This window comes from Syngnathus scovelli, chromosome 9 (genome assembly GCF_024217435.2).
Source record: "Syngnathus scovelli strain Florida chromosome 9, RoL_Ssco_1.2, whole genome shotgun sequence".
Classification (NCBI taxonomy): Eukaryota; Metazoa; Chordata; class Actinopteri; order Syngnathiformes; family Syngnathidae; genus Syngnathus; species Syngnathus scovelli.
This window is the reverse complement of record NC_090855.1, coordinates 6453223-6480418: the sequence shown is the minus strand read 5'-3', so window position 1 is coordinate 6480418 and position 27196 is coordinate 6453223. Positions and strand designations below refer to the sequence as shown.

General features: G+C 38.8%; 1 protein-coding gene and 1 long non-coding RNA gene across 2 annotated transcripts in view; one reads left to right on the top strand and one right to left on the bottom strand.

Annotated features, from left to right (window-relative positions):
- irx2a (iroquois homeobox 2a) overlaps nucleotides 1–27196 on the top strand; it is a 209656-nt gene that overhangs the window by 72265 nt on the left and 110195 nt on the right. The gene's annotated exons all lie outside the window — the stretch shown is intronic.
- On the bottom strand, nucleotides 23722–24925 carry LOC125974768 (uncharacterized). The gene is made up of 2 exons (XR_007483721.1): nucleotides 24829–24925; nucleotides 23722–24561 (listed from the first exon to the last, which is right to left on the bottom strand). It is a non-coding gene; the product is annotated as an uncharacterized lncRNA (long non-coding RNA).

The window sequence follows — 27196 nt, the reverse complement described above, 5'->3', positions numbered from 1 at the left end:
TTTAGAGCGCTTGTATGTCATCAAAGTACTTTACATAGTAGTATTACCTCAACAGCGGTGTTTAAAACAATTTTCTGTGTTTCATGACTGTTCCTATTTTGCGATAAGTGATTTGTACAATGACATTTAGCACATTGAATAGCAAATCAGGAAACATAAACTACTGAACAAAATTTAAGTCAGCTATTATTACATCACACAGACTCTTGTAGCTCCAAGTGTGACATTTGATCTTTTGCATATTATTCTCCATACTCAGCACTCGGTTTATTTGCATAAAAATTGGCTGTCTGTCTACTAAGCAATGATCTGCTTAAATACTTTGCTGAAAAAAAGTGTGTGCGTGTGTGTGTGTGTGTGTCATGGATATGAACCAGTGACAGTCCTAACCTCCATGCCGCAACAATTATTTGCAGCACCCTGATATTCACATTCAAACAAATCAAATTTAATTCTTATGAGACACATGTTTAAAGAGGTGTACACTTTCAGTAATTATTCTGTAAACTCAGCCACACATTCTAATGCAAATATATTAGATAGTGACACGGCAAATACAAAATCCAATTTGTTGGTTATGAAACACATGTAGGGAAGAAATGTGTGCACTAATTATTTCTGTGGCATCTTGCTCAACCCCTCCACCCATTTCATCCACAAACTGAACTGGATATTACATTTGCTTAAAACTCAATCATGAAAAAAATGAAGACTCAATTTGAAAAATTTTAATAAAGATAAGTTGCCGCTATCATTGAATCGGGGAATGCTAATCGGTGCTTTCATTCTGGTGGCGGCAGATAATGTCACCCTAGCTTGAGGCTCTTATTTTGCAATAAAGCATTTACATTCTAATGATTTTATTATGGCTTATACAGGCTGTCTGCGACAGACTAAGGGAGCCTCGGCCCCTTCCTCCCAGCTTTGCCCATTCAAAACGGCTGGCAAATTGTATCAGCTATCAGCTCATAGTGCTTTTATCAAGCTGGCCCAGTGGCAAGCCATGGCCCACCACAATGAGCTGTCTATTGCTTGAAGAGTCTGTATTTAATCATTTCTGCTCACTGGTATTGTTCTGCTTACAGTGCATAAATAAGTGCTTGAAATAACCCTGGAGTGCCACTGACGATGAAGCAAAGTATCTGTCTTATTTATCTTCTTCACATTCTTCACCTTCACCTTACATTTATATCTATATATGGTCTGGTTTATATTTTCTCTTTCCACCATATTCTTTATTTGCTGCAGGCAATGTTTCTTATTCACTCACCTATCATCTTGGAACAGAAGAGTTGCTAGCTGATGAGGAGAAAGCAATTGAGATACAGATAACAAAAAAGTGCCTGTTCTCTGACAATTCCATTAGAAAATTGTTGTGAAGAATAAAAAGAGAATAGACTTCAGCCAATTCTTCCCAAAGTTAGTGTTTCCAATATTGATTTAGAAGATAAAACACACCATAGCAACATCAATACAGGCATTTTAATTGTTGCTGCAAATGGGAGTCTCAGAGTTTGATGGTAATTTTGTTCTAAAAACACCCACATGGCTTATCTGCTTTGCTTCTCCAGTCCTTTAGGTCAATTTAAATGTAGGCAGATATCTGGTTAGGATCTTCAAATTACAGTAATCATGGTTTAAGTTATAGCAGGTCAGCTTGGGAGCAATCCCAGTCAGCAGTGTGAAGTCCAACATTTTTATTCACTGTTTCACAAATTTTCCTGAAAGCTCTCATCACTGTGATTAGAGATTACAGCAGTGCATGCAGCAACTTGCGACTCACCACTAATGTAGGTCTTACTTGATAATGATTTTAAATTAAGTTACTGTACACAAAGAGAGTAGGCGAATCGTGGTATCGTGCTACTTTTTCTGTCACACTGTTATATATAAATCTGCTTTCAACATCCAAGTACGCAATTGATTCCAGAGCTTGAAGGAGCATGTATGTTTTATTTGATTGTATGTGAGAGGAGTAGCATAATGACATCCTGCCATATTGAATTACTGTTTTGCTAAAATGGGTAAATTTTATGGGGCCGCAGAGCGAGACGGCAACAAGATGTGTTTATACTGGGGATATGGAACATTGGAACTTTATTCTCCCCCTGTGTGCATCAAGTAAGTGACCTGATGCCCAGTTTGTATTACTGTCTGTTTAGAAAGCCCATTTCTGGCTGGCTGGTGATAGCAAGTTACTTTGGCTTGGGATTTACCTCTCATGTCTGACGTGTTCTGCAAGCGTTGGTGTCAGTTAAACATTGAGAACTGTAATGACGTGATGCCCTCATCCCCAGCCTTCTCTGGTTTTCAGGCCTTCTCAAAGAGTCTGGCCATGGCTATGTGTTTGGGGTGTACCGATACCCTTGGCACTGCAGGGCCAGTATTGTGTTCCAAGTTTAACTGGAGTGCTTTGAACTCCATTTGGAATTGAATCACTTTACCCCAGGGCAGGTTTGTCACTATAGCCTCATGTATCAACACAAGATAGAAGACGCCTCAAAGGGACTTTGACTAATTGGGGGGTTAAACCGCTCTTCATGAATCTCTGGCCTGATCCCCTCAAAATATAATGAATCTCGGCAGGTTCTGAAAAGCCAGGAAACGCTTTTTGTGACCTTAGTTTGTGGGGCATCATTCAGAGAGACGTGACCGTAAGCCCATCCCTCTTTTCCTGGGGCAGTTAAATACCTGCTATTGTGCGCTATTGTTGGCTTATTGCTGTTGTCCCCTTTTCTTTCAAGCTCAATACTTTATTTTGCTGTATATTGTTACTCCAGAGGAGTTCTTTTTATCCTGAAGGCAAACATCCAACTAAGAGACAATATCAGCTGCACAAAAGACCTTAAAACTCTAATATATCTTTTTTTTCTTCTGTACCTCTCTTACCCTTTTTCTGTCTGTTGTCCTTGTCTTATACACGCAGTAGTATCACCACTCTTCCGTGGAATAATCAAATTGTTTTGGAATTTTGGGGTCAAAGAATTCCTCTGAGCTAAAAATTAAATACAGGACACGTTTCAGAAGGTATATCTTGAGAGGAAGAACAGTAGCCATACCAAAAATGTTTGTCATACGGACCGCTTTTCCTCACGAGGCGTGCTAGCGTGTATTTTAATTATTATTATTACTTGTTTCCCTTCTGTGTACAAGAAGAAAACTGTTGGTTATTAAATTACTATTATTATTTTTAGATGAGACATAAGACAAATCTTTCATGGAAACAAACAAAGAGTGTGATGTTACCATGCTGCTGATGGTATTCCACATGTTCCTTCCTTTCACACATTCAGGTTTTTAACCATTATGCATCCTCAACACATCCACAGTCGAAGGTAATAAATACAGTCATAAAGTCATGATGATAAGACAGCATTTTAGATTAAAGCTTCTTTCCTCTTATTTTTGTGAGGGGGGAAAAAGAATGTGTGGACTTTTACATTAGGCACATCAAGGTAGCGCATCACCACCAATCCGCTCTCCTTTCAGTCACTGCATTATTCACTGTGTGTTCATTTCCTGTTGATCAGATTGACTGTTTGATGTATCCCCCTAACTTGACACAATGCTGCTGATAAAACAGCACCAAATTTACTTATTCTGGTGACAGACAGCAATTTAGCAGCAAATGAAGTTGTCTAGAAGACGATGCCATATTACATGCATACGCTGGCAAATAACCTAGTTTGAATAATCACTGCCACTGTCTGTTTAAATGATTTTTATGCCCATTTTAAAGGAAGCCTTTGATATGATAATACTAATTCCCTACCGATGAGAGGGAGGTGGCGAGAAAGTGGAAATTATTTCAGTATTAGCGTGTCAGTCAATTCTGTACCACCCCCCCTCCTCTACATCCTTTATTAACTGGTAACTCCATCCACTGCACTGCCAACGATGGGTTTGCATTCATGCACAAGACAAGCTTCATATTCATGCTCATATTGGTTCTGCCAGTTTGCATGAAATAATCTTGTTTTCTTGTTATACATTCTCCGCAGAATAATTTCTTGGTATAAATCTCAATATTAAGAAATGCCCTGCAAGGCCTGTTTTACTAGGTTTTAATAAAAAAAGATAAAACAAAAAGACTGTAGTTTGGAGCTGTTGTGAGTGTGGTTGAAAATGTATTAAGGTATTTCCAAATATTGTATTTGTTTTCTTGACGACATTACCGTATTTTCCGGACTCTAAGTTGCTCCGGAGTACAAGTCGCACTATCCATAAAATGCATAATCAACATATACATATAAGTCACACTGGAGTATAAGTCACATTTTTATTATTATTATTTTATTTATTATTATTATTATTATTATTATTATTATTATTATTATTATTATTATTATTATTATTATTATTAATAGTAGTAGTAATATTAGTAGTAGTATTAGTAGTATTAGTATCAAAAAATGATCAAAAATATAATGGAATTCCCTGTTGTAAACACAAGACAATGCAAATTCATCAAGAATGAAGCAAGAATTTTTTTCCACATCATGCTACTGCACTCTTGTTCATCTATCTATTCCAGGCAACATTTCTCAGTGCGAAGCTCATATAGTAAGAGCCTTATAAGCATTAGTACTTCATTTAAGTCAGTGGTAGCATCCTGAATATTGATTGGCTGTAGCTTCATTAGCTGGGAACTGACATCCTAGATTGATGTCTCTTTAAACTGGGTACTGGTCAGGGATACCTGGGGAATCATCCTATTGACTTTAGACTGTTTGTGCTACCAGGTCTCCAGAGACTATGTTTTCACTTTAATGGGATCCATCAATTCAACTTCTCCTTTAATAAGTATTGTTGTACTATTCACAAGAGACTATAGCATCCTATTTTTTGGACAAGCGTGAACCGATATCTCTGTGCCTTTTGTTAGTTTCTGCATATGGAATTTACAACATAAGGTTATTGTTTTATTTCACCCCTTTCCAAGTCATGACAAGCACTTTATTTTAACATGTTCTTCGAAACAACAACACGTATACCATTCCACAAAGAAAAGATGAAATTCTGTATGAGTAATCCACAAATCCCTGTTTCAATGTCTTGCCTTCATTAACCTAACCACTGAGGAGAGAGACATAGCTTTGCACAGAGATTAGTATTGTGTAATTGAAAGGGAGATTTATTCTGTGTGGAAGACAATTGATTTTCATACACTGGAGTCCTGTTGTTCTTCTTAACAGTTCCTTTGATTTTCCTCGCGTTTAACACACAATGACCACAGGAACTTGGTACACATATAAAAGCACAACTACACAGTCCTTCAAGTTCACCTTGTAAGGTGCATGGGGGAGGGGATGCCGGTTGCCTTAGACTGTTTCGCAATTGTGTTTGGCAGGGTGAGAGAGAGAGAGAGAGAGAGAGAGAGAGAGAGAGGGGGGGGGGTAGAGAGAAAGAGAGAGAGAATTAAGTGATCTTGGTACATGATGAAAAGAAATGCTAATGTTAAGTTCATTGATCAACTGCTGTGCTCCAACCATACTCCCCTTTGCCCCATGCAATATCAATACATTGAAAACATCATTTGTATCAGCAGTTGTTTCTTTAATTAAGATCTGGCCCAAATCTTTGGTATTGATTCGTGCCATTACCTTATCGACATTGTCTCGGCAAGCTGACTCAGTGGCTTTCTCTCTATTGAAATGACTGCGCTTCGGGGTACAAAGTGCACTGCAGTATTATGTCATATAAGCAAGCCACATCTTTGTCCGTTGTTCAAATGAGGTATTCAAGGTAAGTGGTGCAGAGCAGTATTGACATCTGTTTGTGTCACTTAACAAAATTAAACATGTGGGAAAATAGCCTAGAAAAATGCAACTGTTAAGGCAGAAAGACTTTTGGATTCTACTTTTTTTATTTTTTTACATCTATCGTTGAACGAATATAATTTTGTAAGTGCACTACATACTGTGAGAGGTTAACCTGAGTACCTATGTGAAGCTAATGTATAATCTATTTGTATCTTTTTCCTCATATTTCTCTGGTCTCCAAAGGCATTCTCCCCAAAGAGTCTTACAATAAATTACTTTGAAATAGCGTCCATTCCTCAATGGCTTCAAAGGTATTTACTTCATCATCATTAAGAATCTATTTCACAGTCATTACAGTGATTGATACTGTCATAGACACCATAAAGACACTTTTTCTGTATGGAATATGTCTTTACTTGGATGTATTTTTCCGTCTAATTGAACAATGGCAAATTTTCTTGGGCTCTGTTATCTGGGTTTTGGTAGCTCATCCTTACATCAGCCAAGTACTGCTTCCCTGAAGGCCCCACTCTTTCACCCTCCCTATTTGTCTTGCTTCCTTTGAGGCATCTTCACAGCCGCTTGGCGTCTCCTCCCCATCCAGCCCCTCACATGTATTTTATTGGAGAAGCTCCTGAATCCACTATGTCTAGCTGTGCCTCAGGTAGGGTTTCTTAAGAGCCTGATGCCGCTGATCGTTGCCTCGCAGGCAGCGTTTGACACTCAACCATTCCACGTCACGCTGAATACCGCCAGTCAATCCCACTTGTCTCACTGCGTGAAGCAGTCCAGCATCCACCCACCTGATAAAATAAACAAACCCCCTTTCGCTCCAAGGCCCTGAAGTGTTAAATTTGTCTCCCCCCCTACCTACCCCTGCAGACGTGTGCCCCATGTTACACTCCTCCAAGAAGAAAATTCTTTTTTTGAGGCGGGGTAAAAGGATCGGTGGAGGCTTTGCATCTCCATGGGCATTTTGAACAGCGCCTGCTTCGCTCCGATTGCAACCACCGCAAACAAATCCAATAGCCACCACTAATCAGATCATCTCATCGCCAGCACTTTTCATGCTGGGTTCCTCCCTCAGAACCCCTTGTACTAGTTCCAGTCTGGTACTGTGTGATAAGACACTGGAAATTTAGTCATCATCTTCCGAGCAAAGGAGCTCAGAGGAGGGATTATGATATTCCTATAACCTTACATTGGATATGGACAGGGGCAGCTCCTTGCTCACACCCAATCCTGTACACAGCTGTCCATCCGGACTTTTCAGCCACATTGACTGCTTTCCCCTTTTAAAAGGTTGACTTGACAAGATTAGCGCCTGCTAGCCTCCATCGCGTTAGAAGAGATACCGAGGTAAAAACATAGTGTTTACTCATTCGGATACATATTTTCACTCAGATAAGAGGTCAGATAAATGTTAACTAAGAATTCTATATTTCCTGTCTACTGGTTTATACAGATTAGTTTCATATGTATTATTCATCCAGCAGCCACCGCATTAGAGACACCTGCACAAAAATATTGATGTCATGAAATAAAAAAAATATCTCTCAGTATGATGCAGTGCGCTTCTACAGTACACTGTAGACTACAACCATAATATATAGTTTCAAATTTAGCCACAACATTTAGTTCCGGAATCAGTAAATGGTGACATACGTCCCATTTTAGTAATTTGAAGGCATCTTCCATCCATCCATTTTCTATACCGCTTATCCCCACGGGGGTCACGGGTGTGCTAGAGCCTATCCCAACAATCAACAGGCAGGGGACACCCAGAACCGGTTGCCAGCACAGGGCACACAGCAGCTTAAAAATCAAAATATGAGTTAATTGAGATGCATTTTTTTTACTGCATGTTTCACTTAGTCATTCAGAGCAGTTTTTGGCAAGTCGGTCATAACTCATTGCGGAGAGGAAATGATGTAGTGCATATGCTACATTTTGGTTAGATCACATCTCTGTATCCTTTAGTTGAACTCACAGGAGGTGCATCAATTACTTCCCGCTCTACTTGGGAGCTCATACTATTGGCACATAGCTCTCATTTATCTAGGCATTTAGACACAGTGGAATCAAGGACGTGGATAAAACTAAATGTCAGCTAAAAACATAAAAATCTGGAAAACCGCCTGGTGAAATGAAGTTAGTTTGAAAGAGTAATGAGCTTAGTGGTTTTTCTAAAGAAGCCCAATTACACGAATGGAAAGACAAATCATATACCGCTGAAATAAATAGACTTTGGATGATCGCCAATCAGGCCATCATATACTTTTACACTCAGTTACTTTCAGAGATAATTAGAAAGGAAATGTATTCTCTTGATTGCTTTGCATTGCAAAGACTCTCCCAAAACCCCAAACAATGTGACAAAATAAAGTACTACCTCAGATTCAGTGATAAGTTGGAAACAGTAAATTGTGTGGGACAGATAATTATGTATCAGCTTTTCTGTGAAGCAGCTCTTTACTGTCAAACAGTTTATTTTCCTTTCCTTAACCTCTTCCACACTGCATCTAATCATGAAAAAGAAAAATCCCAGGATGTATCTCGCTCCATTAATGGAGTCGCGCTTGCAGCGTAACATCAGTCAGCCTTTAGAAAGGCCTGCGTTGCATTGAAAACCTCATTGTTCTGTCAATTTTTAAAAATTATATATATTCAACATTTTTGACAAGCTGTGTTAAATATTAATTATCATATGTTTGAAATAGTTTGGCAGGATATTTTAGCATAGTCTTCACTGTCTCTGCTCACCTTTCACCCCACATTCTTTGTTCTCTTTTCCCATGCACTAAATTCGTTACTTTACCTTCTGTGATACAAACTCGTTCAAAGTCACATTAAATTAGGACAGGTCTGTTGTGCTGAGATTGAGAGTCGCAGCTACAGGAAGCAAGAGTTATTGTTCCAACACTAGCACCAACTCCCAGAACGACACTTTTCATTCCTCACATCAATTTTTATTGAGGAAACTTTAGAAGCAAATTATAAATGAACTTACACATTATTTATTTATATTTACTTACAGATTGTAGGCATGCACTTTTGTCGACCTGGAGGTGAGAAGATCTTAACCATTCCTTCTCCGCCTACTCTGTATCCACCTTCTTTTTACTTTGTTCATCTATCCACATTCAGGGTGACAAAAATCAATCATTCCATTCTCTCTGGATGGCTACACATTAAGAATGGAGACAGCAAGTGAAATGAAATACACATTTCCCGCTGCTGATCGTCTTCTATGATAGGTTTGTAAACCTACAAATGGGTGCAGGTACGATTTCTGAAATCAAAATGGAAGCATTTGCAGTATGTCTTCTAATCACCCTTATTGCACAGACGCTAGGGTGTTGATAATGCGCTTATCTCAAAGCAAATGCATCGTAAGTTGTCGACTGCAGCAAGCCAACCGTGTCAGTCAGGCTATGAATCCCTTCTTTGTAAAGACATGACACATTGTCACAGGATGACCACACAACAGAAAAAATCACACACATACCACCAAATGTGAAACTACATATTATTGGACAGTTGTGCTGAAAACCCTTTCATAGATTTATGCAACAGTTAAACAAGGCCATGCTGAATGTAAATGTTAATTATCAGCATATTGTACCTATGTCTCTATGTATGGTAATAGTTTTTCTTTTTTGATGAACAAACATTGAAAAATCTAAACATTATTCACACTGTCACAATGCACTTTTCCAAACGATTATGCATATCAGTGTTTCAAGACTTTTTGTAGGTTCTAAAGAAGTGCAAATAGTCAATATAGACATTTCTAATATTGAAAGGGTACATGCAATTCCATACGCACTGCAATAATAAGAGTTGAGAACCTTTTTTTCCTCTTTCAACAAATTAATGCAGTAGTAGACAAACAATGTTGATTCAGAGGGCAAATTAAGCCTTGAACAGGCAAGATAATGTGCCTGTGATCAATTAACACAGACACAAGGTGTACCGGTTTCACTTTGAAACTTTCAGGGCTGGCCGACAGCCCCTTTGTGCTTTTCTCAGTTGAGCAACACTAATCATTTCAGTGGCTTGGATCTAAAGGCAGCCCTGGATTCACAGTATGGATTTTGCCTGGAGACTGTCTCCAGGCAATGTACTGTCGAGTCAAACATGTTCACAACATCCCTAATCTTACGCTCGGACACTGACATGACATAAAAGACAATATAGTAAATTTTTTAACACATTGTTTTATTGTTTTTATAATGGTGAAAAACAGTGTGGTCTTTGGGAATCCATGTGAGGCTAACACAAGCATAATCAAGCTTGTATGTACATTATTCTGTGTGTATTAGATTTCAAGATAACTGTGCACAGTCTCACCGTGGATTACCTAACCCTATCTCATATCTTGTTTGTTGAAGGACACATTCAATGACTTTTTAGAAAAAAAAAACGGTTTGGTCACAGAGATATTCTGGCTATAATGTAAGATGCTCACTGTCTAGCTCCAGTGGTTAAAACTGCTAATAGTGTGACTTATGTGAAAAGAGAGATGGAAATCAATCCATGCTCTAACCATGTCTGAAAAACCTACATAAGCTTTTCATTGCACGACATATGTTCCAACACAATAAAATGTTGTGTTACCTTTGGCTTTAACCTTCTTTTTAGAAGAAGTGAAAACTAACACTCCCTCCCTTTACAAATCTGAATGGTAACTGCAAATTAATGATGTTATATGGAACCTATGCCCTTGCTAAAATGTATTACACATTTGTGTTTGAACATACCATGGCATGGATTAGGGTCTGCCTCTGGAGGACCATAAACCATATTAGCTTGAATTACCAAATTTGAACTTTATGGGGTTTTAGCATTATATAAGTCATAATCCACTATGAACCAACATTACAGGCCCATTCGCTCGCCCACTCCTGTTCTTAATGGCTATAGGGTTATAGCGAAATTCACCACAGATGTCATCCCTAAGATGAATGTCTTCATTCTGATGTGTAAGGAATGGAATCCAAGCTCTGTCTGTAAGATGATCGTAAGGGGAAAAAAAAAGGCATGGTCAGCTGCAAAAATACAGACTGTGCCAGATACGGCTCTTGTGTTCTATTCATTTTATGCTGAGCCAGACACCCGGAAGAGTTCTCAGGCCCAAAAACCTGCAGCGCTAATTACTATGTGCTACTTACTGCAAATGAGAGGGAAAGACAATATGAGAATAGTATGTTTCACCACATAAACAGTATGTCTGTTAAACATTTGAGCTATAACACCTGATCCTAATAACAAACAAAAATACTGTAAATTACCATCTTGATGCAGAGCAATCACTACTGCCAAGACATTTCATCCCATACATTTATCACATACATTAGATTTGTAATAGTTAAGGTCGTTCAGGACACAAGTCACTATTATATTTGGAACACTATGTTTGGGTATTATAAAGCTTGCACTGTATAGGAGAGTACAGGGAGCAATGGAAAGCTCACAAACATGTATGAATTCACAAAATGTCAATCGATTCTCTCTGTGATCTTGCACATTTGATGGAGGGTTCCAATCACAGGCATATGCTGCCATTCAGACACATTTAATTACGCAAGTGTCCACCAGAAATTGGCACATCAGCCACAACATCAATCAAATAATGTAGTGGTAAGTGATGTGAAGCACTATTATAAGTGAGAGTCATTCATGTGATCACCATCATGTTAGGTCAGCAGAGGCTCCACTATACATATACTTACTTAACTCAGGAAACTCAACACTAATCAACAGAATTAAAATGGGACAGGAATTGAAAATGTTGAGTTTCTATTGCAGGGAAAAAAAATAGTGCAATGTTAGATGGAATTTGAAAGAGCATTTAAATTATATCATTGCATTGGTCTTTTTCTACACACCAGGTTTTGCACATTTTTCATCTACACACATTCCCATGTCCAGACTTCTGACACACGTACCGCATATAACTGGGGAATGAGTGGGCACACACACCAAAGAGGCATGTTTCATTGAATTCTGAAGCTGGCTGTAAATTATGGAGCATGGAATTTCCCCATGACATGTGAATGTCACTGAAATCCATGGTATAAAAAAGACAGGGAATGTGTTGTCACCAGCCGGGAAGTGTGCACCCCTCCGGATAACACGTTAACACTTTAAAGGAGATTTTTTTTTTTCAATCATTATTCCGTATAAAAGATGCCCAATAAAATGTATTTAGTCAGAAAAACATACATATGATTAGGTTGGTGAAACAAGGTTTGCTGACACCAATAAATATCACAACAAAAATCCTGAAATAGCTGACGGACAGAACGCAGATGAATCAAACCAAATTGTTTGGATGGTTTTCAAAAACCTTCCACCATTACAAAATGTTACTATCATTCATTAAAACATGACGTTCTGTCATAAATTATTATAAGTTGTGTATCAGATCCAGATGTAAATACCTGGAACTATCACAGTCATCTTGTGCTGCTAAACCCAAATGATTTCAATCTGCAGAAAAAAATAAATAAAGATATTGAGCTAACACACACACACATGCACACGCACACACACTCACGCATACACGCACACACTGCCCGGCCCACTGCTTTCTTTTAGTATAAAAGTGATGCTGGCACGAGTTAGCATTTCAAATACAATATGTCCAGGATGTCGGAAGGCTAATACATGAAGGTATTTATTTATTTTATTTCTGCCTCTGGTGTGTGTACACAATCTGACATAGCACCTAGTGTGTATGTGTGTGTTTCTCTTCTGTAGCCATCAGATGGGAGAGGTCAGTGCCTTTGGGCTGTTTAACAGACATCAGTTGTTCTTTCTTCTACAGGAAAAGGATGCAGCAGATTATTATCCACAGATTCATAAATTCTTTATGGGCAAGCTGAAGTTATAAGGGCTGATGAATTCAGTCTGTGAGATAACCCATGCCAAAGGCCCCCTCCAACCCTGTCATCACCCATTGTAGTTCAGATAGAGATGGGAGGGGGGGGAAGCCTACCATTCTCTTTTTCATGCTTTGATTATTTTTCTTTCTGTCCATCTCTCTTTAACAGTGTAAATAGTGAATTTAAGTTGAAGGGACCTTGAGGCAAACTAAAAGCTGTTTTTCCAATATGCCTCTGAGACACTGTTTCTGTATGATTGACCTTGTTCATCTCATGCAAACTATGCGCAGACATCCCTTCCAAAACGGACTTTACAAACGTACCGAAGCCTGTCGGTCCTCGAAGGCATTTATCATGCTTTTGGCTGGTTCGGTCTGAGTTTACATCGAAGCTTATCTGCAAATTTGTGAACTTTTACCAAATGCAGTCTGTCCAACAGTTGACGTTCGGCATTCGTTTCCACATCAATCACAGTTTTAGTTTCTGCTTTCAAAGCTGGCTACGGCCTTGATGTTTCTCTTTTGCCAATGGATATCCAGAGGCTGTGAAGCCCCCACCACCCCCCCACCCTTATTTCTAAACATTTTTTCTTGGGTTTGTCTTGTGTGGGGTTCACAGTAACTAAGCCAATCTGGCTTTTCCCAAGCATGCAGAGGAGTTATCCACCAGTTTGGGCTTTCTATGTAAATGAGGACATTGCGACACCCCAGGGTCTTTCACATTGGGTACATTGCTGGAAAAAAAAAGAAAAATATTTAATGTTTGTCGCTTTCTCCTCAATATTTTTCATGCCTTGTGCATATATTTTAGTGGACACACTTTCTTCCTTGCACTCACATTTCAAATGAATACTTCGTGCAAATAATTCCGCCACATAAATCTCAGTCCAACCCAACACTAGCTGCTGAACTAACTTGTGCAATATGAGGTCAGAGACCCCCATGCCACCGTGGTCTATGTAGTAAATTGGACTTCAACAGAGTATGCATGCTGGGAGACATGAGGACTCCCATGTGTGTGTTTGTGTGTGTAATTTACAAACTAATAAGAAACTATGTGTATTCTACAAACATAAGAAAATTTAAACTCGATTTAAATAACATAACATTTTTTTGCCACCTTGAAAATTATTTTGGAGAGGTTGGAATTCCATCTGGCGGTGACTTCACAAGACCAGTTTTAATCTAAGACTAGAATGGTGCTGTTGGGAAACCAACATTTGATCTTAGCATAGTGAGGTCCCGTACCCCTCCCTCAAATGGTGACCGAGAGAGAAGCTGCATGATCTAGACTTGTGTGATTACTCTTAGAGGTCAGACAGGTTAAAAGGTATTCGATTAAAATCAGTTGATGGCAAACTGTGTCTCCCTTTCACACATGCACCACCTATAGATGGATACACATGCACACACTAGACCCTCCTCATCTAGCCTTTTGGGAATAAGGGAGAGAGACGATGGGTTAAGTCTTTATCCTGCACTCCCTTCCTCTCTTGAAGCTTGTTGAGGTTGTAGCACGGTGTAGCAACAGAAGTAGGTTTTAGGAGTGTGAAGTCGACCTGTATTTTAGGCTGGGGGGAAAAAAGGCTTTCCACTGTTTATCAAGCCACAGTAAATCCAATTAGCCTGTGGCCTGCCTTCCAACCCTATTAACCTGCTCATCTGAGAGAGCACTCAACAGCTCCTGCCAATATCTCATTTCTCTCTCGCAGTGGCTGATAAGATCGTCTCAAGATATTCACTGGAGTTTTCTCCAGCTCTGTCTCATTGCCCAGTGAACCCACAGAACTGCAGTGTACATCCAGGAGTTTTTCATTTTTCTGGTTATTGCTTCTCCTCTTCACTAAAATTAGAACTTATTTCTTGTCTGTCCAATCCATGGCTCCCGGTAGTTCATCCTTTTCCTGCCATTCATCATTGTTCCCACCTTTTTCACCATCTCACCTTTAGTCTTCTACGATTAGGTACAACGAAACGACATAACGCCTGGGATAGTAAATTCCCGTCCCATGTCTTGTTTCCTTCCAGACAGTGATCGGGGTGCAGGCCCAACTGTCTGACAGGAGGGGGAACTGATTTTCCTTATCATGGCCTGCCCACAAAGGACCAGGCCAGGCCTGCGTGATTAGCATTCCTTGGTGGAGATGTGTCGGCCCTATTTCTATCACAGAGACAGTTTGAGGCTTTCACTCAGACTGGTGACTGAGTGACATATGGCCCTGACCGCGGGGACAACATTGTTATTTGAGTTAAGAAATCAATTTGTATCAAATGTACACTGTAATTTATTTGTTGCCTTTGAAGGGAACCTGGCTAAGATAAATGGAATGGACTAACCACCCTCCTCCCCTACCTTGAGACTGAGCTGATAAAGTTCTTGTGAAGACCATGATAGTTACCTGAGTCTGGGTAAAAAGTGACAAACATGTTTAAAGTTGTGTGGTGATCTTTAAATCTCAAAAAGAACACCTTGTCGGACATGATAGAACATTTCTACCTCTTCCCCCCCTGTCTGTCAACCGGCTTTCCTGACATACAGCTTTAGTATTTTTGCTGACATTTTGCTTTATCACAGATATCTTACAGCAAAAGAGAAATGATTTGTTCCTTTTTAATATATATTTTTTTTCTCTCAAGTCACACTGAGCATCTTCTTGCTCGGATCAAGATGGTCTTTGGGGATTGGAAAGATTAATCTTTTTTTTCCTTGACATATTTTCAAGCTTTTGAAACAATAATCATATCGTGTGATGTGAATAGTGGCGCTAAAGTTCCACAGATAAAAATGTGTTTACACTCTTCGCACATCATTTTAGAATATTAACAAGGTTGTTATCACAAAGATGTTTGAAGTGATACTTTTTTTAAGTCAATTATTTCAAAAGATAAGATGATTGACAAAAATACAAACCTGTGATTTTTGGCATATCCTGAATTACATTTATTAGAAATGTCATAAAATATTCCAAAGTCGAACCTGCTTTTTGTAGATCAAGCAGTTGCAAAAACGATGACAAAATCTGCTTCCATTTAGTCTGTGCTTCCCTGCTGGCTAAGTCTGAGGAACAAATGTCTTCTGCATCATTGTGCCATAAGGACTTAACACTCAAGCCATTGGGGACCACTTGGAATGGAAAACCTCTCAGCAGTTCAACATATATTTTACAGATCAGTGCACGTTAACTGTTGCAGGTAATTGCAGTGAGCCAGGCTGTGTACAACCCAGCATAGGAGATGTATACGTGTTTGTTTTTCTTCTTTCAATCTAATTAAGAACGGAGGTCATTTGATTAAAAATAATCAAGAATGTATTGTTTACTGGGAATCTTTTAGAATAATAATGCTCATCCAGCAAAGAAATGCCCACTATAGGGATGTAGAGGACAACAAGAAAGCAAGACACATGGATTTAACTTGACAAATGTGTCTTTACAGGATGTAAATAGAAATGTGAACAATATTTATGTTATCTATTTTGTGAGGAATTAATTCAGCAGTTTTCGCTCCTATGATGATGTGGATTGTATAGCAGACTATCCCATTAACATCAAGAGAGTTCTGCATTCCTCAGAAACAGCAGTAGGAGGAAAAAGCAGGTGACTATCTCTACACATCAAACACGTATTACGCCTCCAGGTTGAGCCAGCAATGCTTCCAGTTTGGGTTTTCAGAGGGCTGCAAAGCAGAAGCAGTTATGAATTTCAGTACAAAATTTAGATATGCAAATGTCCTCAAAGGAGCTTCCATTTAAAAAGGATGCCATATTGCCTCAAAGCCACATACTCTAAAGCTAAACAAGATTAGGGAAATTGAATCATTTCAAAAGCTGTGGGCAGAATGTAAACAGGCGACCATTCTAATCCTCTGGGCCAGGTGACCATCTCATCATGTCTACAAACAAACTGGATGAGAAATAAATGAGAGGAGAACCCGACTGTACCATTCCACTGAAATGATACAGAGAGCCTTCTTTTTTCCCCCCAAAAAAGTATTACTTTACTTACCACTTTTGTATCAGACAGTCTTTCTTGGCTTATGGTGACAAATATTATAATTCTTAACTAATTTCCTTCCTGGAATTTATTGCCATAAATTCTGTTCACCTTTTCCTCACAATCAACTGACACACTTATGTTATTTTATGCATTTATGAAACCGCAAAGCATTGCAGTTTAATTTTTATTAGTTTTTTCTCATTTTGGTGGGTTTACAATTATAGTACCATTCATATTTGGTGTGTTAATTCCTATACTATAGTACCCAGTCAATGACCATGAAGACGTTTAGGTTAAAAAGTATATTGCTTTATATTAACTGACTTGGTCGCCATCATATTCTTTTGGGATGAGATAAGCAGAGGTCATTCAAACAAGTACTGACCTCCAGACCCTTAAAATTGTTGAATAAACATACAATGTCTAATATAGTAGTATCACATCTCAAGTGTTTGTTTTCACAGAGGCGAAAAGAAGAGCTTAGAATTAGCTAGCCTACCACTTTGGTAACACATTACCATGCAGAAAGCACTTTGATGGTCTAGAGTATATCTAGTCTTATCGGCTGTACACTGGCTGACCTTTATGCTACGTTCTCAAGGCTCGACGCTATATTTGTCACATCAACAGCACGGTGATACTCAATCCCTGCTGCTCTCAAATGACATTGTGGGAAACAAATCTTGGGTCAACAAGGTATATTTTGGACATCAAGATGCAGACTGACGCCACAAATGGGTCTTCTGCAATGTGTCTTAAGCAGACGTTACAGACCCAGGTGAGGCAAGTACCTTAACATTTTCTTTGTAGCTTCAGTTTCTCATCATCCCATTATTTGTATTCAAGACGGAATGTCTACTCGGTCATATTTTCATGCTTCAGAGGAAGCAGTTACCAAATCTAAGTGGTGAATTTCGACTATGTCAATGGAGATCTTGTTGGAAGCTCTGGGGTCAGCAAACTGCTTAATCCTCTCTCTGTCACTGTCTGCTACTGACAGACTGATGGATGTGACCAGCTTTTTTCACAGGAATCCATTCCCCTCTTTCGTGTGGATGCAAAAAGTAGGGTGGATAAGCTGAGTGTGATGCGGTCAAGATTGATTGACAAAAATGGGACAATTGTATTTCCTGTTATTACCATGATACTGGCCAGATACATTGGAGAGCATTTAGTCAGGACTGGACATGAGGTGGCGTTGGCAATTGTCGTGGGCGTTGGTATTGTCCCCATCACAAGTTAAATAACTTTATATCCAAGGGTGCACATAAGTGGTACACAGGTGTACTTAAAATATAAAGTGCACCACGTTCAAGTGGGCCACTGGGCATTTCTTTAATAAGCATTTGCATTTTGTTTTTGTGGGAAAAGGAAGCAACAAACACATGTTTTTAATAAACGTATTGAACGGAATCACTTCAGGAAGTGATTAATTCCTTTGCCAGTTCACTTGAGCTTAGCCATGAGCGTGGGCTACATAAGAAACTGTCCTGCAAACTTAAAAGGCAGTGACAGTGCCTGAGTTCAGAGGGGCCATCGACAAGGTGGCAAGCTTAGTGTGCATCTCGATCTTACTGTGCAGCGGCTACGAGAGTCCCTCAAAATATGTCTTCGTGTAAAACCGGTCCATGGTACAAACACAATTGTGGACCACTACCCTAGAGAATTGCACCAAATTTACCAATGTTCACCACATATTAGCTGCTTGAGGTTTCACCTTTTTACTATAAAAGCAATCTCTTCACCATTTCTGTGCTCTCTGAAAAACCTTTAAATGCTGCAAGATGGCACCAAATCCCTGTCTACTTCCCCCAAGGTGCCACAAAAGAGTGCCAAAAGTGCCGCGTTGGTCCTACGGGAATTTGTAGGTAAGACACTGGGAAAAATATTTCCTGGTTGGGCAATTTCTCACAGATCTTTTTACAATTCACAACAAGGCCTTTTGTGCTATCCCTTGCAAATCGCTGGGGAACATGTGTGTTTTGAAGAAAACACAATTGTGCTTAGAAGGACCTTAGCAGACTGTTCTGGCTGCACGCAAATGAGTTGGATATGTTTGGAAAAGTTTCATATGGACTTACTCACTTGACAGTATTTCAATCAGTCAAAACTCCTTTGACTTGCCACTTATGACATTTTAGCTGCTTTACAACCCTTTGTGCCCAAGACTGTTGGCCCTTTTGCCTTAGAAGTTTTAATGATGCAGAATTGCTGTGTTTGTGCTAATCTAATTTGTGATTTGTTGCCACATGTTATTTGTTGTCTTGTTTTGTTATTTGTTGCTGTAATTCCCTATTCACCATTGTGATTTCTTACATGTTGTGCTTTTATTTGTTCTTGTTTTTTTCATCTGTGATCAAAATCTGGAACAGAAGTTTTGCTTTTGGGAAAATTGCTGACATCTGGGCATGCTTTAATGCAGAAATCTTTCATTGTATACAACAGATGGAGTCACACGATATTAAATGCAATTGTACCACAGTAACTCAACTGATCTAAATTATTATTCGTTGTTCTAAACCTAAATAATGCATTCATTGTCACATTGACCTCTGCGTTTGAACTTCAGGTCTTTTTTTCATAGACCAGATGCCGCTGGAAAATGTCACCACAGGAGACTGGCCAAATTCCAGTTAAAGTTAGAATGCAATGTCATTGTCAAAAGGCCCAATTAAATGGAATAATTATATACAACAATACAATTTAAAGAACTGGCAAAGATTCCATTCCCATTTTGGAAACACTATCAAATAATTGATTAAGTAGCATTTTATTTCTCACACAAGACAAATTCCAGAGCTCGGAATGTCTACCATGTGTTCACAATCTGTTTTGTGACTAGGTTTGGATGTGACACCAGGTTCTCACATAACTGTAACCTCCATCTAAAATTTATTGACTGGGGTTTCAACTTGAACAATGCAAAACTGGGGGCTTGGTTTCCTCTAAGACTGAGTCCTTTGACGTCCAAAACACATTATTGCTGGTGTCTTCCTAAACAATTTGTGTTTGTATTGTAATACAAGAACCGGAACATCATAAGTGTATGCCTTCTTACATTTGGTAAATGTAGAATCACTCACTCCATGGAGTCAAAAGTGAGTGAGTTTTTATGTTGCTTCATCCTAAAAATCATTAGGAACTTGATGAGAACAAGAAAATAACACCGCCCACACCCATTTTGGATGTACAATTCATCTAGCTACCAAATTGAAACAATGTTAATACAAGTGTTCTATGCCATATATCAAGACTTGGTAGTACATTAGAGAGATTTAGTTTTGCTTTGACAAGAGCTCAGACACTACTTATTATCACTAACAGATTCAGCAATTGTAAGAAAGTATTTTGGTAAGCAAAAGAGGGGGATGTTAATGGCAATGGGTGGAGGTGAAATTTCGGCCACTGTGGGGTTCAGTATATCAGCTGCAAAGCCAAGAATGTGGTGATAAATCGAGTGTCACATTGTGTTTATGGTGTACAGATTGCATGCTGTATATTTTTTTTCCTCCAAGGATTAAGTGTGAATAGTTTGGCCTGGCAGACAGAATTGCTGACGAGTCGGTTGACTTTGTCACCCTTGATGACAGTGGACAGGCAAGTGGCTGAATGACTCTTTGACTGGCTGATTCCTTGCAGCCCGATGAGCTGGTTCATTTGGTGTTTGGCTGGTTGCCACTGTGTTCGGCGGCCTGACTGATTGGTTAGCTTGCTGGCTGCGTGTGTGAGGATGAGTGATATACGATGCGGTTCAGCACGGTTGCGATTAACGGATTGGCAGAACAGTTGCGTCCATTAATAACTTCACCCGATAGGACAGGAGCTATCTCCATCTGTATGCTGTTAATGCTCATATCGATATGGTGTAAATTCTCCTGATTTTTTTTTCTTTTATATAATCTCTCATCCTCATTTTTGTATTCAGTTTTTAACGATCCTCGTGTTCAAGTATTATTTGTTTTGAAAACTCAGAGGATAAGAAATACTGTCTACAATTTCCCTTTCGGTGCCTAATGATGTTATTTGAATCGAAGCCCCGCGTTGCTGCAGGGTTGTAAGAATTTACGCTGATTAACTGGCTCAGAAGGAAATATTAAAGATCCTGTGTGATTTAATTAAGCCAATGAGATTGACAGAGACCATAAATGGAAAACAATATACGTATATACCGTAATTTCCGGACTATAAGTCGCGCTTTTTTTCATAGTTTGGGTGGGGGGGCGACTTATACTCAGGAGCGACTTATATATGTTTTTTTTCCACAAATTTTTACTTGATCATTAAGACATCACTTACTTACAAGTATAGTTGACCACTTCCCATGTTAATTTTAGTATAGTTGATCACTTCACATGCTTTTATATCTTTATCTTGAACATATTCAAAACATAAAAAATAGAGAAAACATCAAATAAAGCAATTAACACTTTAAAGCACCATATCCAAGTCCACTGTCTGCTGCATGTACACTTGCTCTATTTTTGCTCCTCTTATATTTATTATTATTATTTATTATTATTTGGCCCGTTCTCAGCTCTTTGTTTGTGTTCGTCACGTTAGCATGCCTATTGTTTAGCCTGTTGTTGCTATTTAATGAATTGGAGTGACACCGATGGTTTTATAAACATGTTATTCATGTAATAGTTGTGCTTAATCACTCTATATGTTACGTCAGGCCCGTTCTCAGCTCTTTGTTTGTATTTGTCACATTAGCATACCTATCGTTTAGCCTGTTGTTGCTATTGTTTAGCCTGTTGTTGCTATTTCATGACTGTTTTTGGTGTGGGATTTTGTCCTATAAATTGCCCCCCAAAATGCGACTTATACTCCGGAGCGACTTATATATGGCTTTTTCACTTTTTGGGGCATTTTATGGCTGGTGCGACTTATACTCCGGAGCGACTTATAGTCCGGAAAATACGGTACTGTGAAGAAAAACAAATCCCAAGTTATATTCAAATTTATTTGTACATACATTTATTAGCCTTGTGTGAACCAAATTAAATATCCAGGCTCATGTGATAAAACTTGTGCATATGTCATTAGTGGCCATAATGTTATGTTTGTCTGTATTAATATTGTAACAATAACATTTTTTGTGGTTGCTCAAAGTGCTTCTCTCAGCATCCCTCTATCCACAATCAAATATTTTAAGGGGTTGTTCTCTATGTGAATTTTGTTCTTGTATATTCGTAAAGAGATCACAATTACACTGCTGTCTAACTCGATTTCCTCATTCGAATTCACTGGGGGATCAAGATCAGGCGTCTGCAGAACGGAAATCCCGGAAGCTCACCTGCTCGCCCTTGATATTTTGCTGGAAATATAAAATACATTAACCATCTCTGTGAACCCATCCAAAAATTCTATTCTGTCTTCTGCCACCGACTGACTGTCTGAGCATCATTCCTTTATAGCTCAGACTAGATGTCTCAGTTCTTGTGATGAAGAAATCCCTGTCAGTGGACATTCGTGGGTGTACCGCTACCTTTTATTCCTTTCGGTGAAGGGAGTTTAATTTATATTTCTTAAACCTGTTCCTTCCTCCTCGGAAATGGATTCAGTTGAAGTGTTGGCGCTGGATCGTTATCATCACGCTATCATTCCAGTGGGACAGCCCAGCCATCATCACAAATGACCGTATGTCCACGGAATAAAACATATGAATTAAACTTCATAAGCTTATCTGGTCTTTGATATGTAGACGGTTTATTTCCACATTAATCCCCACATCCCTCCATTGCTTTGGCTCTTTGATGCATGAAGGTGGGTTTAGGCGGAAGCTGCCAGGTGTATAGAAGTGTGTGTTTTACCCATTGGTTGAGCTCTACTTTACTCCCACTTCCTTCTCTCTCCGTCTTTCACACAGATTTCCTCCAAGAATTTCATCACAAAAGGAAGCCATATGCATTGAAATACTGCTGGAAAGCAGGGGTCATGTAGCCCGATACTGAATTTCCCTCTCCTTTGTGCAATCTTAATTGTCTGTCATTTCTGTCTACAGCCCTGTCTGTGCGCACTCCAAATAAAACCTATGGAAACATGAAAGGTGGAGCACTGCCCTCACTTTCATCAAGAGATCGCTTACCTGGTCTTGCCGTGACTACCCCAGGCTTGTGTTACGTACCTCATAAAAGTAGCTCTTGTTTCACAGATGCACTGCCCCATCTGCGTGCTGGGCTAATCTGTCAGGCCGAGCTCCCAGGCAAATTCTTTTGCAGCGAAATAGACACTGGTACGAACTCTGCAGGCTTTTTCTTCTGCTTGTCTCAATCCCCCTCATGCCTGCAGAGGGCTTCCCTCATGCTGATGACAGTTGGATGCCATGGCAAATTCCTATCTTGCCTCTGCATCTGTCATTGTTTTTGCAGAGGTGTTGACCTCCATATATATATATATATATATATATATATATATATATATATATATATATATATATATATATATATATATATATATATATATATATATATATACACAAGCAACCTTTTTTTGACCTTGTTGATCTTTTCTCAAAAAGCAGCTGAGGTGATCACACCAAAAGCTATAATACAAAACGGTTGTGGTATTTAATTCATTTTTTAAAGATTTTTTCTTCAAGCGGAGGAATGGAGAACAGTTTACCTTGAGAGCGGTATTATCAGGGATGCTGTCGGCTCTGAAGAGCCTGACAGCCGCAGCCTGCTGGGACTCTGAGTGGTCTCACTTGGGCTGCTGCTGTTCACGACAGACAGACCGCACGGCCGCCGTGCTACTTCGCCGTGCTACTTCGCCGTTCTTTCCTTCGTAATATAGTTGCGTATATCTTTTGGCTAACTCATTTACTGACATAAAGCCCTTTTTGTGAATTTATCTGGAACAGCTAAATTGATAGGTCTATGTGCACTTTAAAGAAATAAAACATTATGTATTTGGTAAGAATTGAAAATCAATCAAATCACATTATGCAAATCATTGGCTTCTCTTTATTAATGTAATTTGTCTCTACACCTATTATTGCTGTTATTTAAAAAAAAACTGACAGTCATATACTGGTCTTAATAATTGAGTCTGAAGTCAATAATAGCAATGGAACAATTGACACGTGTTTATTGTCCTAATATAGCTTCCTCTCACAACAATGCCTTGATTATTTATAAATGTTCATGCTCATGTTGCCATCCTGCTAACTGTCAGTGTTATTTTCATGAATGCATAGAAAAGCCATTAAAGAGGTTTGCTCACATCATCGTTTACACAATTCATTATGCTCAAGCACATACTGAATGTGTTAATGTCTCCTCACACTCTAGGTCAGTTATTAGTCATTGTTAAAGTTTTTGTGCACAAGTGAGACAAACCAGAAGGAGGCCACCCGGGTTGACAACCTGCTTCGCTGACTGTTTTGTTTGAGTTAAGGTGAATGCTTGCTTGTGACAAATTTCCAATATGTTGTAACAATACGTTTATGTTAACAAAGACATGGCTCCAGAATAAGCAAAATACTCTTTTGGATTGTAACATTATTTGAGTATTACTTCAAAGAAGACAGAGAGTTTGAAACTTTTTGTATTTTGGAATTTGTGACGTATAGAATTTTTTGTTGTTTGACAGTTTGAAAAAGATTGCGCTTTAGTGCACGTAAACATTTGATAAACACATCTACATATCTAAAATTCAATATTTATATCCCTAGTGGTTGTATCCTCATATAGTAGTCATATTTTAATTACAGCAATAATAAGTCCAGTGTAAAGTGTGACACCCACATGCGCAAAGCCACATGACCTGTCAAACAATCCAAACCACCACTGATTCTTCTGTTTGTTCCGAGTGTCTAAATGTTTTTAATTAGCTGGAGGCCATGAGGTTCCCTCAGTGACTGCTTACTGCCTGCAAATCACAAATGGTTCCTGATGTGTCCCGGGGATGAACTCTGACAAAAAAACATAAATTGAAGAGGAAAAATGCATTTAAAAAAGCATGGTGGCTTAAGGGCTGCCTGCTGCTGCACAGAAAACGTGCATCACAATCATGTTCAATTGTTCCCTAATTTGTCATCGTCTTTCTGCATAGAAGAAGTTGCTGACGTGAGAAATTAGGCAATCGGGGTGGCATTAGTGTAAAAGCAGAAGACCAAGGCATGCTTATACTCTAATGGATAAGCCCCATTGGGGGTGCAAATAAGCAGGAAAATACTCACGTCTCCCTTTGAAGTGACGGCTGCTCCCAAATTAAACTCTTAGTCACACTGCTACCACAGGGATATGGCTGTTAGTCGTGCCCTACTGTGATCTGAGCACACTTCTGGATCTTATTACAATGTGACGTCTGATTGATGCCCTTTAGGGTGGACTGTTGATGAGTAAACTCATACAGCCCGATACTTGCTAAGTCGGTCACAGCGCTGATGGTTTTATTTTATTATTTAATAATTGTTATTGGAATCATTGACTTGATCTTTGTACTGCACATTTACAATGAACGGTATCATTCATGTTAATATCCCTCTACTACTAATAGTAGTAGTTTTATGTTTGATAATGTCATATGTGTGTCAAACAAGGTACTTCCACTTCCAGACTTTTGAAATAATAAATATATCAAATAACCTAAAAAAATCCGTTGTCATTTTGCAAATACTGTAGCCTATCTATTTAGGGGAAAAAAATAAAATACACAAAAGAGCATGTAGTTAAATTGAGCTATGTTTCAAAATGACAATTCAAATAATTATTTAGAGATAATAAGAAAATTGTCAAATTTTGAACTAAGCGTTCCGCACCAAGTTGAAAATAGAACAAGTGGTAGAGAGACATGGAGAGAAAAAAAAGCAGCAAAGATCCCCCAAACCTCCTGCGGGGATTCAATGAGATTACCTCCCCAAAAGATTGAATTAGTTAGGGCAACAGAAGGAAGAGATGCAAGAAACTAATGGTAAATAACAAGCTTGTGACAATTCGTCAGGCAACTTCACAGAGCGGAGGGCTTCAGTGGAATGTCTGAGACTGGACCTTTCCCCTGCACCACGTTATTCGAACAAACAATGTCAATGAAATGGCATCCCACCTCTCAGCAATTTGCATGGTTATCAGAAGAGTGAAAGCCAGTTTAAAGGTACATCCTTTATATGCCGGAGAAAGGATTAAGGCCAGCCCCACAAAGAGGCTTTGATTTCTTGCAAATGTAGAAGTTTCACTATGAAAAGTGAGCTTTCAAAGCTTCAACTTTAACACATACTATGTAGTATGTGTTTAAATACAAATATTTTAATGTGTCTAATATTATCTCAAAATTAATATTAAATGGTGTAATTTTTTCCTCAAACAATAGCCATTGCTAAGATTTGCCCGTAACAACATGACCACAACTTGATGATTTTAATCTAAAATTAAAAATCTCATTGTTCTGAATTTTTGAAAGTAAATCAGAAACATCAGAATCCCATCTTGTGACGTCATCTGACTTTGTTCTCGCTTTGTCACTTGGTCCAATGATCAATATCCTGATCCCACGTAAAGACAAAGGGTGGGGCTGTGTGTGTACGCCATATGCAGTTAGCTGTGAGGTTAGAGTGCAAACCTCATTAGCATGTATAAACTCCCTGAGTCAAGAGGTCGCCTTTGACCCTCACACACAAAACATTGCTCAAAACATGGCTGACAAAGTGTATTCATGTGGGTGAGGGATGTTCTGCGCTGGCTTATGATAAAAAGATCAACAATCAAAAAGGTTGCTTGTATATATATATATATATATATATATATATATATATATATATATATATATATATATATATATATATATATATATATATATATATATATATCGTGGTATGTCTTCTGATTCCATCTTCTTCACCCTACAAGTATCATTGCAGAACTGCCTCAGCTCCACAGTTGCTTCATAACCTGACATAGTTTAATCAATTAATGCCTAAATGGTAACAGTTGCTGTATTTCCTGTAATTCTACTTGACAATGTGAAGCATACTCACAAAAAAATAAATAAATGAAGCAAATACAGAACTTTATGCTTCAAAAAAAAATTATCACGACGAGGCGATGTCCCTTCAGTGCCATCCTAGCACAATGTGTTCCAGTTCACTTTCATCATGTTGTACCAGCTGAACATGGTGTAGCTTTCAGCTCTGCCCTGTGGGAAACCAACTTGGCTTTTCTCTCGTTGTGTGCGTGCGTGTGTGTCATGCTACGTTGTCCCAAACCTTCAATGACCCAAACTCCCTGGGCCTCCAGCGTGGATTGGCCACATCGACTCGATGTGGCAAGCTCCAATGAATGTGACTGTGATTCTCCAGCAGAATGTCACCAATGTGAGCCTTAAAGCATGTCTCTTTGGTCTGAGCAGGCCAATTTCTGTGCCACTTCACTTGCATACTTTTTCTTTCTTCTCTTGGTTTTCATTTGAAGTTTTATGTGCCCTCTTTTTTTCCTGGAATTTTTTTCGCCCCTTGACGTCTTTATATTTCTGGAGACAAATAGATGTCATCTTAAATGCATAGACACACACTGAACACTACTTCAAGTTTTTGGGGAACAGTGTAGATAAAT